Below are 16,142 nucleotides of genomic sequence, written 5' to 3' on the forward strand. Positions count from 1 at the left end.
ACATTTAGGGGGTTTGTTTTGTTTTGTTTTTCGTTTAAAGATTTTATTTATTTAACAAAGAGAGAGAGATCACAAGGAGGCAGAGAGGCAGGCAGAGAGAGAGGAGGAAGCAAGCTCTCCAATGAGCAGAGAACCCGATGCAGGGCTCGACCCCAGGACCCTGAGACCACGACCTGAGCTGAAGGCAGAGGTTTAACGAACGGAGCCACAGAGGTTCCCCTAGGTTTTTAATTTATGTTTTGTTTCTGTGTATGGTGTTAGATAGTGGTACAGGTTCATTTTATTGTAGTTAATCCAGATTTCCCAACACCATTTATTGAACAGATAGTCTTCTCCCTACCATATATTTTGTCTCCTTTTCTATAAATTAATTGACCATATAAATATGGCTTTGTTTCTGCACTCTGTATTCTGTTTCATTAATTTATGCATCTATTTTCATTTCAGTACCATACTGTTCTGAGTACTACAGCTTTGTGGTAAACTTAATATCTCAGATTGTGATACCCCTTGCTTTGTTTTGTTTTGTTTTCTCAAGATAGTTTTGGCTATTCAGGGTCTTTTGCATTTCAATACAAAGTTTGCTATTATGTAGTTTTGTTTTGTGAAAAATACTGCTGGTATTTCGATAGGGATTGCATTGACTCTATTCATTGCTTTGGATAATGTGGACATTTCAACACTGTTAATTCTTCCAACCCATGAGCAAGGAATATCATTCCATTTTTTATGTCATCTTAAATTTCTTTCATCAGTGTTTTGTAGTTTTCAGAGTACAGATCTTTCATCTCTTTGGTTAAGTTTATTCCTAGGTATTTTACTATTATTGATGCAATTATATATGGAATTGTTTTCTTAATTTATCTTCCCACTGCTTAGTTAGTAGTGTACAGAAATGCCACTGATTTCTGGGTATTAATTTTTTATCCTACAACTTCATTAATTTCATTGTTACTTTGTTTTTTTAAGGTATTTGCATTTTATTATTATGTTCAGTTAGCCACTGTATAAGAAAACATTAGTTTTTGATGCAGTGTTCAATGATTCATCAGTTGCGTATAATACCAAGTGCTCAGTACAACACATGCTGTCCTCAGTACCCATCATGTGGCTACCCCATCACTCCATGCCCCTCCCCTCCGAAACCCTCAGTTTGCTTCCCAGGGTCTGTAGTCTCTCATGGCTCAACTCCCTCTCTGATATCCCTCCCTTCAGTTTTCTCTCATTTCTCCTATGGTCCTCTACATTATTCCTTATGCTCCACATATGAGTAAAACTATATGATAATTGTCTTTCTCTGCTTGACTTATTTCACTTAGCATAATCCCCTCTAGTTCCATCCATGTTGATTAAAATGGTGGGAATTCATCCTTTCTAGTAGCTGAGTAACATTCCTTTGTATATATGAAACACATAGTCTTTATGTGATCATTTGTTGAAGGACATCTTGGCTCCTTCCACAGTTTGGCTATTATGGACATTGCTGTCATGAACATTGGGGTGCAAATGCACCTTCTTTTCACTACATCTATATCTTTGGGGGTGAATACCTAGTAGTGCAGTTGCTGGGTTGTAGGGGAGCTCTATTTTTAACTTACTGAGGAAACTCTATATTGTTTTCCAGAGTGGCTATACCAGCTCGCATTCCCACCAACTGTGCAAGAGGGTTCCTCACCAATATTTGATGTTCTCTGTCTTATTCATTTAACCATTCTCACTGGTGTAAGATGGCATCTCAATGTGGTTTTGATTTGTATTTCCCTGATGGCTAGTGATGCAGAACATTTTTTTATGTGTCTCTTACCAACTGGTATGTCTTCTTTGAAGAAGTGGCTGTTCATGTCTTCTGCCCATTTCTTGACTGGATTTTTTTTGGGGGGGGTGTGTTGAGTTTGAGAAGTTCTTTATACATCTTGGATACCAGCCCATTATCAAATAGGTCATTTGCAAATATATTTTCCCATTCAATGGGTTGATTCTTAGTTTTCTTGACTGTTTCCATTGCTAAGCAGAAGTTTTTATCTTGATGAAGTTCCAAAAGTTCATTTTCGGTTTTCTTTTACTTCCCTTTGGAGATGTGTCTTGTAAGAAGTTGTTGTGGCTGATGTTGAAGAGGTTACTGCTTGTCAGTTTTGATGGATTCTTCTCTTACATTGAGGTTTTTCATCCATTTTTTGTTAATTTAATTTTATTTTTTCAGTGTTCCAAGATTCATTCTTTATGCACAACACCCACTGCTCCATGCAAGATGTGCCCTCCTTAATACCCACCACCAGGCTCACCTAACTCCACACCATTTTTCGCTCCAAAACCCTCAGTTTGTTTCTCAGAGTCCACAGTCTCTCATGCTTCGTCTCCCCCTCCGACCTCCTCCAACTCAATTTTCCTTTCCTTCTCCTAATATCCTCTGTGTTATTCCTTTTGCTCCACAAGTACGTGAAACCATATGATAATTGACTCTCTATGCTTGACTTATTTCACTCAGCATAACCACCTCCAGTCCCTTCCATGTTGATACAAAAGTTGAGTATTTATCCTTTCTGATGGAGGCATAATACTCCTTTGTATATGTGGACCATATCTTCTTTATCCATTCGTCTGTTGAAGGGCATCTTGGCTCCTCCCAGCCTGGCGATTGTGGCCATTGCTGCTATGAACATTGGGATACAGATGGCTATTCTTTTCACTACATGTGTATCTTTGGGGTAAATACCCATTAGTGCAATAACAGGGTCATAGGGTAGCTCTATTTTTAATTTCTTTTTTTTTTCTATTTTTAATTTCTTAAGGAATTTCTGCAATGTTTTCCAAAGTAGCTGCACCAACTTGCATTCCTACCAAGACTATTAAGAGGGTTCCCCTTTCTCCACATCCTCTCCAACAATTGTTTACTGTTTTGTTAACTTTGGCCATTCTAACTGGTATAAGGTGATATCTCGATGTGGTTTTGATTTTAATCTCCCTGATGGCTAGAGTAATGATGATGAAGATATATTTTCATGTGTCTGTTAGCCGTTTGTATGTCTTCTTTGAAGAAGTGTCTGTTCATATCTTCTGCCCATATTTTTGACATGATTATCTGTTTTTTGAGTGCTGAGTTTGAGTTCTTTATAGATTGTGGATATCAGCCCTTTGTCTAGAGTGTCATTTATGAAAATCTTCTCAAATTCTGTAGGTTACCTCTTTCTTTTGCTGACTGCTTCCTTTCTTGTGCAGAAGCCTTTGAAGTTGATGAAATCCCAAAGGTCATTTTCGCTTTTGTTTCCTTTGCCTTTGGAGAGATGTCCTGAAAAAAGCGGTTGTGGCTGATGTCAAAGAGGTTACTGCCTATGTTCTCCTCTAGGATTCTGATGGATTCTTGCCTCGTGTTGAGGTCTTTTATCCATTTCGAGTTTATCTTCGTGTATGGTGTAAGAGAATGGTTGAGTTTCGTGCTTCTATATATAGCTGTTCAATTTTCCCAGCCCCATTTATTGAAGAGACTGTCTTTTTTCCGCTATATATATTTTTTCCTGCTTTGCCAAGGATTATTTGACCATAGAGTGTCCATATTTGGGCTCTGTACTCTGTTCCACTGGTCTTTGTGTCTGTTATTGTGCCAGTACCATGAAGTCTTGGTGATCATAGCTTTGTAGTAAAGCTTGAAATCAGTCAACGTGATGCCCCCAGTTTTGTTTTTCTTTTTCAACATTTCCTTAGCAATTTGGGGTCTCTTCTGGTTCTATACAAATTTTAGGATTGTTTGCTCCAGCTCTTTGAAAAATACCGGTGGAATTTTGATTGGAATGGCATTGAAAGTATAGATTTCTCTAGGCAGTGTACACATTTTAACAATGTTTAAAATTCTTCTGATTCTTCTGATCCATGAGCATGGAATTCTTTTCCACCTTTTTGTGTCTCCTTCAATTTCTTTCATGAGTGTTCTGTAGTTCCTCAAGTATAGATCCTTTACCTCTTTGGTTAGGTTTATTCCAAGGTAGCTTATGGTTCTTAGTGCTATAGTAAATGGCATTGATTTCCCTTTCTATACTTTCATTGTTAATGTATAAGAAAGCAACTGATTTCTGTGGATTAATTTTGTATCTTGTCACATTAATAAATTTCTGTATGAGTTATAGGAGTTTGGGGGTGGAGTCTTTTGGGTTTTCCACATAAAGTATCATGTCATTTGCGAAGAAAGAAAGTTTGAATTCTTCTTTGCCAATTTGAAGACATTTTATTACTTTTTGTTTTCTGATTGCTGTTTCTGGGACTTCTACTACTATATTGAGCAACAGTAGTGAGAGTGGGCATCCTTGTCGTGTTCCCGATCTCAAAGGGAGGACTGTCAGCTTTTCCCCATTGAGAATGATATTCGCTGTGGGTTTTTTTCATAGACTGATTTTATGAAGTTGAGGAATATTCCCTATCCGTATACTTTGAAGAGTTTTAATCAGGAACAGATGCTGTATTTTGTCAAGTGCTTTTTCTGCATCAACTGAGAGGACCATGTGGTTCTCTCTTCTCTTACTGATTTGTTCTATCACATTGATTGATTTGCTAATGTTGAACCAACCTTGCATCCCAGGGATAAATCCCACCTGGTCATGGTGGATAATCTTTTTAATGTACTCCTGGATCTTATTAGCTAGGATCTTGTTGAGAATCTTGACATCCATATTTGTCAGGGATATTGGTCTGAAATTCTCCTTTTTGGTGGGGTCTTTGCCTGGTTTGGGGATCAGAGTAATGCACGCTTTGTAGAAAGAGACTGGAAGTTCTCCTTCTCTTTCTAATTTTTGAAACAGCTTCAGGAGAATGGGTATTATTTCTTCTTTGACTGTTTGGTAGAATTCCCCAGGGAATCCATCACATCCGGGGCTCTTGTTTTCAGGGAGGTTTTTGATCACTTCTTCAATCTTGTTACTAGATATTGGTCTATTCAGGTTGTCCATTTATTCCTGTTTCATTCTTGGACGTTGGTAGGTTTTCAGGAATGCATCCATTTCTTCTAGTTTGCTTAAGTTATTAGCATATACCTGTTGATAATAATTTCTGATAATTGTTTCTATTTCTTTGGTGTCATCATGATCTCTCACCTTTCATTCATAATTTTATTAATTTGGGTCCTCTCTCTTTTCTTTTGGATTAGTTTGGCCAATGGTTTATCAATCTTATTGATTCTTTCAACAAACCAGCTTCTAGTTTTGTTGATTTGTTTTGCTGTATCTCTAGTTTCTAACTCATTGATCTCTACTCTAATCTTGATTATTTCCCTTCTTGTGCATGGAGTTGGCTTAATTTGTTTATTTTCCAGTTCTTTAAGGTGTAAAGGGAGCTGGTATATTCAAGATTTTTCAGTTTGGTTTTTTTTTTTTTTTTTTAAAGTGAGTCTTGGGTGGCTATGTGTTTCTCCCTTAAAATTGCCTTTGCCTTATCCCATGGGTTTTGGACCAATGTGTCTTCATTCTCATTGGTTTACATGAGTTAAGATCTTTCTTGATTTCTTGGTTGATCCAAAGATTATTTAGCAGGTTGGTCTTTAGCTTCCAAGTGTTTGAATTATTTTCACATTTCTTGTGTGATTGAGTTCCAGTTTAAAAGCATTGTGGTCTGAAAATACACAGGGAATAATCTCAATCTTTTGGTATCAGTTGAGCCCTGATTTGTGACCCAGCATGTGGTCTATTCTGGAGAAAGTTCTATGTATGCTCAAGAATAATGAGTATTCTGTTGTTTTAGGGTCGAATGTTCTGTATATATTTCTGAGGTCCATCTGGTTGAATGTGTCATTCAAAGCTCTTGCTTCTTTATTGGTTTTCTGTTTGGATGATCTGTCTTTACTGAGAGTCACCTGTTAAGATCCCATACAATTACTGTATTCATATCTGTATGACTCTTTATCTTGATTAACAGTTGGCTTGTGTAGTTGACTGCTCCTATATTGGGGGCATAAATATTTACATTTGTTAGATCTTCTTGGTGGATAGACACTTTAAGAATGATGTAGTGTCCTTCTGTATTTCTGACTACAGTCTTTAGTTTAAAATCTAATTTATCTTATATGAGAATCATTACCCCAGCTTTAATTTGAGGCCCATTGTCATGAAAGATGGTTCTCCATCCCTTCACTTTCAGTCTGGATGTATCTTTAAGTTCCATTTGTGTCTCTTGTTGACAGCATATGGATAGGTCCTGTCTTTTTATCCAATTTGCAACCATGTGCCATTTTATGGGAGCATTTAGTCTGTTCATGTTGAGAGTGATTGTTCATAGATAAGTTTTTATTGACATCATGTTGTCTGTGAAGTCCCTGTTTCTGTAGATTGTCTCTGTAGATTTCTTTTCTGTGTCACTCTTGGGTTCTTTTATTTGTTATAGAAACCCCCTTAATATTTTTTGTAGTGTCACCTTGGTGGTTAAATAATCTTTTAAACCTTGCTGGTCTTGGAGGCTCTTTATCTATCCATCCATTTTGAATGTCAGCCTTGCTGGATAAAGTATTCTTGGCTGCATTTTCTTCTCATTTAGTGCCCTGAATGTGTCCTACCAGACCTTTCTGGCAGACTGGTTTCTGCGGACAGGTCAGATTTTATTCTGATGAACCTTCCTCTGTACTTAAGGAATCTCTTCCCCCTAGCTTCCCTTAGGACCTCTTTTCTAAAATTATGATTCGGAAAATTCACAATCAAGTTTCTGGAGGTCTTTCTAGATTCGTTGATCTTGGGGATGTCTTCTTTCTGTCTCTAGGACATGAATGCTTGTTCCATTCCACAGTCTGGGGAAATTTTCATCCAGAATTTGTTCAACTATATTTTCTAGTCTTCTCTCTTTCTCTACTCCTCAGGGACCCCAATAATTCTGGCACTGGAGTATTTCATGGCATCATTTATTTCCCTAATTCTGTTTTCATGACTTCTAAGCTGTTTGTTCCAGGCCTTTTCCTGATCCTTCTTCTCTATCAGTTTGTCCTCTAGATCACTAATTCTATCTTCTGCCTAAGCTTACCCTAGCTTTTACATTATTTAGATTAGATTGGGTCTTATTGATAATATTTTTAACTTCTGCCCAGTTGGGTCTCACTTCTGCCCTAAGAGATTCTATGTTGTCACTAATGGTTTTCTCCAACCTAGTCATTTCATGGGTAACTGTTACCCTGAATGCCCTTTCCAACATACTGTTTATGTCCATACCCAATAGTTCTGTGGCAGAGAGCACAGTCTCTGAATTTTTCCTCTGTTGGGTGTTCCTCCTTGTCATTTTGGTGAGGAGTGGTTGAGGGGATATATAGCTGAATAAATCAACCAATGATCCAGGCAAAGTGCACCCTGGAAAGTTTCAGAGCAACTGGAAGTCAGAACCAAAATGAAAGAAAAAAGGAAAAAAAGAGAGAAAAAAGAGAAATAGAAGAGAAAACCCAGCCAAAATGAGCCCCAAAAGTAAGATTTATAAGATATATAAACAAAAACAGACAAATAAAAAGATTAGCAAAAGTCAATTACAAGAAAAAAAGAAGAACCCTCTCCATCTCCCCTTGTCCTCCATGCTATTTGTTATGCTCCACAAATAAGTGAAACCATATGATAATTGACTTTCTATGCTTGACTTATTTCACTCAGCATAATCTCTTCCAGTCCCGTCCATGTTGCTACAAAAGTTGGGATAGGAGAAGGGAGTTGAGGGAAATTGGAAAGGGAGGTGAACCATGAGAGACTATGGACTCTGAAAAACAATCTGAGGGTTTTGAAGGGGTGGGGGTGGGAGGTTGGGGGATCCAGGTGGTGGGTATTGGAGAGGGCATGGATTGCATGGAGCACTGGGTGTGGTGCAAAAATAATGAATACTGTTATGCTGAAAAAATTAAAAATTAAAAAAAAGAACCCCAGCAAAATGAAACCCACAAATAGGATTTATATAATACCAGAACAAAAACAAATACATGGAAAGACTGACAGAAGGAAAGGATGGGTGGATAGTTATAAATCCTTGATGTGGGCGAGGAAGGTTTTTTTTTTTTGGTTCTTCCTGGGTGTATCTTGATATCTTTTTTAATGGACTCTACTTCCCAGAGATAAAAAATTAAAACTGGTTTATATATAAGGGTAGTATTGAGTAGGGAAAAAGGATTACCTTGAAGCTTATATCTATATGTATATTTTTTTTAAAAAAAGGAAAAGAAACACAGGTATATCTATGAAAAACGTTCAAGTTAAAAGGTTATTATTGGAAAGTCAGGGGCTGAGGAGTCAAGATGACAGAGGAGTAGCAGGCTGAGATGACATCATTTTGCAGGAGTTCAGTTAGGTAGTTATCAAACCATTCTGGACACCTACAAATCCAACAGGAGATAAAAGAAAAGAAGAGCAACAATTCTAGAAGTGGTAAATCAACCACTTTCTGAAAGGTAGGACCTGTGGTGAAGCGAATCCAAAGTGATGGGGAGATAGACTGCATGGGGAGGGGCCAGATCCTGGCAAGCGGTGGAGCAATGGAGCACAAATCAGAACTTTTAAAAGTCTGCTCCACTGAGGGACATCACTCCAGAGGCTAAGTGGGTGTGAAGCCCTCAAGGGGACATCTTGGTCTCAGGTACTGTGAGGTCACAGAAGGATAGGGGTGTCTGAGTATAGCCAAGCTCTCAGGTATTAGAGTGGGGAAGCTGGCTACAAAGACAGAGCCAAGGAGTCTGCTCTCAGCTTGGGGTTACCTTAAACAGTGATCTGTGGAAGAGTCGGGCCACTGCTTTTTGAGCAGGGACCCTACAAGTGGCAGATCTAGGGAGACTCACCTTCCTTCTCTGGAGGCAGGAATCTGCTGGGTTTGGAGACTCGAAATAGGACTGTGTGCCAAAGACAGAAACACTCGGTCACAGGGTGGGTGAGCTCAGAGTGTGGCTGGAGACCAGGGAGATGGGAGTGATTGAGTACTTTTCTCCATGGGTGCACTGAGGAGAGGGACCCTGAGCTCTCTGCTCCTCTAGGCTGTAGATTGTGAGGCTGACATTTTCATTCTTGTTCTCCAAAGCTCTACGGAAATCTTTCAGGGAACAAAAGCTCCTGAGAGTGAACCCGAGCAGATTACTTAGCCTGGCCCATGACAAGGGTAGCACAATTCTTCCTTGGGCAAAGACACATGAGAATCACTACAACAGGCCCCGCCCACAGAACATCCAGCCAAGACCAAGCTCACTGATCAAGGAGAACAGTGGAATTCCAGAAAAACATGGAATCCATGGCTTTCTCCCCATGATTCTTTAGTGTTGCAAAGTTAATTAATTTTTTTAATTTTATTTTTTTCTTCTTCAATATTTTTAACTATTACTCTTTCCTCTGTTAATGTTTTTCAACTAGTTTATCTTAACAATACCATTCTTATTAAAAATCTTTTAGAACATTCATTATTATAGTCATATTTTATCCTTCATTGTATCTAACTTTATTTTTTGTCTACATATGGGGCTTTTTCTTCTAAAAAAAGTTGGGATACAACTTCTTCTAATAGATCAAAATATAGCCTAAATCTAGCACAGGGCTTTGTTCTAGTCTCCAGCCTGAGCAAATTCTCTCCCCTCTTTTCTTTCTTTTCCCAACCAACTTATCAACTCTTTTTTCAGAATTTTTCAAAATTTTTCATCTTCACAGTCATACTCCATCCCTTCACCATGTTTATACTTATTTTTGTGCATATATATATACATGTATGTGTATATACATGTATGTATATATATGTGTGTATATATACATGTATGTATATATACATATGTGTATGTACATATATACATATGTGTGTATATGCATATATATGTATATGTATGTGTATATATATACATATATGTGTGTGTATGTGTGTGTATATATATATATATTTCTTTAAATTTTATATTTTTTTATTTATTTCTTTAAAATTCTTTAAAATATTTCCCTCATATATTTTTATCTGGATAAAATGACAAAGCGAAAAAACTCACCTAAAAAAAAAAAAAAGAACAAGAGGCAGTATCAAAGGCTAGGGACCTAATCAATATGGACATTGGTAATATGTCAGATCTAAAGTTCAGAATGTTGATTCTCAAGGTGCTAGCTGGGTTTGAAAAAGGCATGGAAGATGTTAGAGAAACCCTGTCTGGGGAAATAAAAGCCCTTTCTGGAGAAATAAAAGAACTAAAATCTAACCAAGGTGAAATCAAAAAAGCTATTAATGAGGTGCAATAAAAAATGGAGGCTCTTAACTGCTAGGATAAATGAGGCAGAAGAGAGAATTAGTGATATGGAAGACCAAATGATTGGGAATAAAGAAGCCGAGCAAAAGAGAGACAAACAACTACTGGACCCCAAGGGGAGAATACCAGAGATAAGTGATACCGTTAGATAAAACAATATTAGAATAATTGGGATTCCAGAAGAAGAAGAAAGACAGGGGGGGCAGAAGGTATATTGGAGTGAATTATTGTAGAGAATTTCACTAATATGGCAAAGGGAACAAGCATCAAAATCCAGGAGGTACAAAGAAACCCCCTCAAAATCAATAAGAATAGGTCGACACCCCGTCATCTAACAGTAAAATTTACAATTCTTAGCGATAAAGAGAAAATCCTGAAAGCAGCCCAGGACAAGAAGTCTATAACATACAATGGCAAAAATATTAGACTGGTATGAGACTTATCCACAGACACCTGGCAGGCCAGAAAGAACTGGCTTGATATATTCAGATCACTAAATGAGAAAAACATGCAGCCAGAATACTATATCCAACTAGGCTATCATTGATAATAGAAGGAGAGATAAAAAGCTTTCAAGACAAACAAAAACTAAAAGAATTTGTAAACACCAAACCAGCTCTACAGGAAACTTTGAAAAGGGTCCTCTAAGCAAAGAGAGATGCTAAAAGTAGTAGGCCAGAAAGGAACAGAGACAATATACAGTAACAGTCACCTTACAGACAGGATAATGGCACTAAATTCATATCTCTCAATAGTTACCCCGAATGTAAATGGGCTAAATGCCCTAATCAAAAGACACAGGATATCAGATATCAGAATGGATAAAAAAAAAATCAATATGGTTTCTACAAGAAACTCATGTTAAACCCAAAGAAACCTCCAGATTTAAAGTGAAGGGGTGGAAAACAATTTACCATGCTAATGGACAACAAAAACAAAAAAAAGCTGTGGTGGCAATCCTTACATCAAATAAATTAGATTTTTAGCCAAAGACCATAATAACACATGAGGTAGGAAACTATATCATAGTCAAAGTGTCTGTCCAAGAATAAGATCTAACATTTTTAAATATCGATGGCCCTAACATGGGAGCAGCCAATTACATAAACCAATTAATAAAAATATCAAAGAAACACATCAACAATAATATAATAATAGTAGGGGACTTTAACACCCCCCTCACTGAAATGGACATATCATCCAAGCAAAGGATCAACAAGGAAATAAAGGCCTCAAATGACACACTGGATCAGATGGACATTACAGATATATTCAGAACATTCCATCCCAAAGCAACAGAATACACGTTCTTCTCTAGTGCACGTGGGACATTCTCCACAATAGATCACATCTGGGGTCACAAATCAGGTCTCAGCCAGTGCCAAAAGTTTAGGACCATTCCCTGCATATTTTCAGACCACAATGCTCTGAAGCTAGAACTCAATCACAAGAGGAAATTTGGAAAGAACCCAAATACATGGAGGCTAAAGAGCATCCTACTAAAGAATGAATGGGTCAACGAGGAAATTAAAGAAGAATTGAAAAAAAATTCATGGAATGGAAACACAATGGTTCAAAATCTGTGGGACACAGCAAACGCAATCCTGAGAGGAAAATATATAGCGATACAAGCCTTTCTCAAGAAACAGGAAAGGTGGGGCGCCTGGGTGGCTCAGTGGGTTAAAGCCTCTGCTTTCGGCTCAGGTCATGATCCCAGGGTCTTGGGATCGAGCCCCGCGTTGGGCTCTTTGCTCAGCAGGGAGCCTGCTTCCTCCTCTCTCTCTGCCTGCCTCTCTGCCTACTTGTGATTTCTGTCTGTCAAATAAATAAAATCTTTAAAAAAAAAAGAAAAAAAAAGAAACAGGAAAGGTCTCAAATGCACAATCTAACCCTACACCTAAAGGAACTGGAGAAAGAACCACAAAGAAAGCCTAAACCCAGTAGGAGAAGAGAAATAATAAATACCAGAGGAGAAATCAATGAAATACAAACAAACAACAACAAAAAAAATTGGAACAAATCAAAGAAACTAGGAGCTGTTTCTTTGAAAGAATTAATAAGATTGATAAACCCCTGGCCAGACTTATCAAAAAGAAAAGTGAAAGGCTCCAAATTAATAAAATCATGAATGAAAGAGGAGAGATCACAACCGACGCCAAAGAAATATAAACAATTACAAGAACATTATGAGCAACTATACGCCAGCAAGTTGACAATCTGGAAGAAATGGATGCATTCCTACGGATATATAAACTACTAAACTGAGCCAGGAAAAAAATAGAAAACCTGAGCAGACCCATAACCTGTAAGGAGATTGAAGCAGTTATCACAAATCTCCCAACAAAAAAGAGCCCAAGGCCAGATGGCTTCCCAGGGGACTTCTACCAAGCATTTAAAGTAGAAAGAATTCCTATTCTCCTGAAATTGTTCCAAAAAATAGAAATGGAAGGAAAACTTCCAAACTCATTTCATAAATAAGTGTTACCTTGATCCCAAAACCAGACAAAGACCCCATCAAATCTGAGAATTACAGACCAATATCCTTGATGAACACAGATAAGAAAATTCTCACCAGGGACGCCTGGGTGGCTCAGTTGGTTAAGCAGCTGCCTTCGGCTCAGGTCATGATCCCAGCGTCCTGGGATCAAGTCCCGCATCGGGCTCCTTGCTCGGCAGGGAGCCTGCTTCTCCCTCTGCCTCTGCCTGCCACTCTGTCTGCCTGTGCTTGTTCTCTCTCTCTCTCTGACAAATAAATAAACAAAATTAAAAAAAAAAAAAAAGAAAATTCTCACCAAAATACTAGTCAGTAGGATCCAACAGTACATTCAAAGGATTATTCACCACGACCAAGTGGGATTCGTTCCAGGGCTGCAAGGTTGGTTCACCATCCGCAAATCAATCAATGTGATACAATACATTAATAAAAGAAAGAACAAGAACCACACGATACTCTCAATAGATGCTGAAAAAGCATTTGACAAAGTACAGCATCCTTTCCTGGTCAAAACTCTTCAAAGTGTAGGGATAGAGGGTACATACCTCAATATCATCAAAGCCATCTATGAAAAACCCACCTCAAATATCATTCTCAAGGGAGAAAACTGAGAGATTTTCCGCTAAGGTCAGGAACATGGCAGGATGTTCATTATCACCACTGCTATTCAACATAGTATTAGAAGACCTAGCCTCAGCAATCAGACAAGAAAAATAAATTAAAGGCATCCAAATTGGCAAAGAAGAAGTTAAACTACCACTCTTTGCAGATCCTAGGATACTGTATGTAGAAAACCCCAAAGATTCCACTCCAAATCTGCTAAAAGTTGTACAGGAATTCAGTAAAGTGTCAGGATATAAAATGAATGCACAGAAATCAGTTGCATTTCTATACACCAACACCAAGACAAAAGAAAGAGAAATTAAGGAGTCAATCCCATTTTCAATTGCACCCAAAACCTTAAGATACCCAAGAATAAACCTAACCAAAGAGGCAATCAATCTACTCCGAAAACTATAATGTACTCATGAAAGAAATTGAGGAAAACACAAAGAAATGGAAAAATGTTCCATGTTCATGGATTGGATGAACAAATGTTGTGAAAATGTCTATGCTACCCAAAGCAATCTACACATTTATTGCAATCCCTATCAAAATACCATCAATTTTTTTTTTTCAAAGAAATGGAAGAAATAATCCTAAAATTTATATGGAACCACAAAAGACCTCAAATAGTCAGAGGAATGTTGAAAAAGAAAGTCAAAGTTGGTGGCATCACAATTCCAGACGTCAAGCTCTATTACAAATCTATCTTCATCAAGACAGCATGGTACTGGCACAAAAACGGACACATAGATCAATGGAACATAACAGAGAACTCAGAAATAGACCCTCAACTCTACGGTCAACTAAACTTTGACAAAGCAGGAGAGAATGTCCAGTGAAAAAAACACAGTCTCTTCAACAAATGGTGTTGGGTAAATTGGACAGCCACATGCAGAAAAATGAAACTGGACCATTTCCTTACATCACTCACAAAAATAGACTCCAAATGGATGAAAGACCTCAATGTGAGAAAGGAATCTATCAAAATCCTTGAGGAGAACACAGGCAGCAACCTCTTCGACCTCAGCCACAGCTACTTGTTCCTAGAAACATCACCAAAGGCAAGGGAAGCAAGGGCAAAAGTGAACTGTTGGGACTTCATCAAGTTCAAAAGCTTTTGCACAGCAAAGGAAACAGTTAACAAAATCAAAAGACAACTGACAGAATGGGAGAAAATATTTGCAAATGACATATCAGATAAAGGGCTAGTATCCAAAATCTATAAAGAACTTTTCAAACTCAACACCCAAAGAACAAAGAATCCAATCAAGAAATGGGCAGAGGACATGAACAGACATTTCTGCAAAGAAGACATCCAGATGGCCAGCAGACACATGAAAAAGTGCTCCACATCATTCGGCATCAGGGAAATACAAATCAAAACCACAATGAGATACCACCTCATGCCACTCAGAATGTGTAAAATTAACAACTCAGGAAATGACAGATGCTGGCAAAGATGTGGAGAAAGGGGAACCCTCCTACACTGTTGGTGGGAATGCAAGCTGGTGCAACCACTCCGGAAAACAGCATGGAGGTTCCTCAAAAAGTTGAAAATAGAGCTACCCTATGACCCAGCAATCGCACTACTGGGTATTTACCCTAAAGATACAAATGTAGTGATCCAAAGGGTCATGTGCACCCGAATGTTGATAGCAGCAATGTCCACAATAGCCAAACTATGGAAAGAACCTAAATGTCCATCAGCAGATGAATAGATAAAGAAGATGTTTATATATATATATATATATATATCTATATATATATATATATATACACACACACACACACACGTATAATACACACACACACACAATGGAGTACTAGGCAGCCATCAAAAGAAATGAAATCTTGCCATTTGCAATGATGTGGATGGTACTAGAGGGTATTATGCTGAGCAAAATAAGACAATCAGAGAAAGACAATTATAATACGATCTCCCTGATAATAGGAATTTGAGAGGTAATGTGGGGGGTTTGGGGAGTAGGGAAGAAAACAAACTGAGAGTTGCCAGGGGGATGGGGGCAGGAGAAGGTGGTTGGATTTTGGATATTAGAGAGTGTATGTGGTATGGTGAGTACTGTGAACCTGCAATTCACAGACCTATAACCCTAAGGCTAATAATACATTATATGTTATTAAAATTTTTTTAAAAGTTATTATAGAATATGTTGTATTAAACCTCTAGTTGTAATGGTAAGTAATTTAAAAAATTAAAAGAACAAGAATGGTGAGAACGAGTTTTTAAAAAAAAAAACGTTGTATCTATGAAATATACAGGTTTTAGGTCAATATTGTGAGCTTAGTATATTATTTCCCCCTGATGTTTGGGTTTTACAGTTTTATGAGGACCCTGTGGTGGTTTTCCTCTCATTATTTTGGCTTGCCTTCTGCGGGAGGGGCCTGCTGCATTGTTCTCCCATCAGTCTTGCTTGGGTTGAGTGGCCCTGCAGGTTATCAAGTGGCTAGAATGTGTGGAAACCATTTTTTCAGGCTTTTGTTCTCTGGAAGTTTTTGTTTTTTTGGCGGCTTTTTGCAGTTTTGGGGAGGCTTAGTGGAAAGCAAATGTCTGCACCCAGAGCTCCACCTCAATTAGAAGCCTCACTCTGCTCCCCTTTGGGTGGTCCAGAACACACAGACTTTCCTCTGTGAACTCCACTGAACAGCGCAACCTCCTACAGGTGGTGTGCCCCCTAACCATTGCCTCAGTGGTCACCCGAGGCCCCACTTGTCTCTGTACCCCCATTCCACTATCCCTGTGAGTGAAATTTGTCTGGGGAGCCCACTTCTGGTGGCTCCCTTTTCCAGGACTGCAGTCTGGCCCACTCCGGGTGCACTCAGACC

The sequence above is a fragment of the Enhydra lutris genome, unplaced genomic scaffold (assembly GCF_002288905.1).
Source record: "Enhydra lutris kenyoni isolate GAN:26980312 unplaced genomic scaffold, ASM228890v2 scaffoldscaffold100, whole genome shotgun sequence".
Lineage (NCBI taxonomy): Eukaryota > Metazoa > Chordata > Mammalia > Carnivora > Mustelidae > Enhydra > Enhydra lutris.